The sequence below is a fragment of the Chinchilla lanigera genome, unplaced genomic scaffold (genome assembly GCF_000276665.1).
Source record: "Chinchilla lanigera isolate Chin_1 unplaced genomic scaffold, ChiLan1.0 scaffold00015, whole genome shotgun sequence".
Taxonomy (NCBI): domain Eukaryota; kingdom Metazoa; phylum Chordata; class Mammalia; order Rodentia; family Chinchillidae; genus Chinchilla; species Chinchilla lanigera.
Window position 1 is genome coordinate 21,024,004 of NW_004955416.1, and position 1,212 is coordinate 21,025,215.

The following is a 1,212-nucleotide window of genomic DNA, read 5'->3' on the forward strand; positions in this document are numbered from 1 at the left end:
GTTTCCGGTACCGGGAACTGAACTCACAACCTTGTGCTTGCCAGGCAAGCGCTTTGCCGCTGAGCTAAATCCCCAGCTCCTATTAGTCTGTTCTAAAAGCTGAAAAGCACAGTAAACATTTGAGGAGCTAGTCTCTCTTTTTTATTTTTTTTGAGACAGGGTTATTTTCTAATCACTAGGGCACAATACCTGACACCAGAGGTTAAGAAGGAGAGGTTTATTTTGGCTCACAGTTTGTGGAGGTTTCAGGCCTCAGTTGGCTGGCTCCAAAGCAGGGTGGCATGACAGAGGAGAAACAGTGCCTGGCAGGGGAAGCAGGAAGCAGAAAGAGATCAAACGAGCAGGAGGGAGAGCGATCCTTCCAGGCCACAGCCCCAGTGACCCACCCCCTCCTGCCAGGATTCACTTCCTAACACCACATTTAGCTATAAACTCATCACTGGACTCATTCATTGGTAGGTATCACACACCTATGATCCAGTCACCTCCCCAAGCCCCCACCTGTGCGTACAGGAGACTTTGGGAGAACGTCTATATATAAACTATAATAGATAGGGCCTCCTTAAATTGCTAAGTTGCCCAGGCTGGGCTCAAATTTGTGATCCTCCACTTTTAGTGTGGAGAAGGACATTCTATAGTATTACCTATTTGGGACTTTGAGCCTGACCAAACCACATGATTGTTTGATTCTGGAGGAAGTCTAGCAAAAGCATTAGTGTAAAAGAAAATGATAGCAGGACCTGTGACCCTGTGGAAAGCTGCTGGGACAGCGTTAGATGCTTTGCTGAGATTCGTCCAAAGGAATGGTACCATGATGGCTAACTAAGTCAAAGTCTAGTTCCTGTGATAATTAAACTGTATTGTCCTTGATAATCCTATTCGTGATTCCTCCCATTTCCCTTGTTACTGCTTTTTGTTTGTATCCCAATAAAAGGCTACAGGAGATTGTAATAGAGGTTTCAGTCCTAGAGGCTGCAGCTCCCTGACCCTGTAACTTTATCTCTCTTGTTTTTCTTTTCATCCGTGGTACCTCGTTCTCGGGACCTGTCACCTCAGGCAGAAACTGACTATACACCAACACTTTAGCTTACAGAGCGCTGGGATTACAGGCATTGCTACCATGCCTGGCATCAGAGCAGAAAATTCTAATTTAAGTGTTTATAATTCGTCTCTGGCTATAATCACTCTTACTGTAGTACACATAGTAGCATT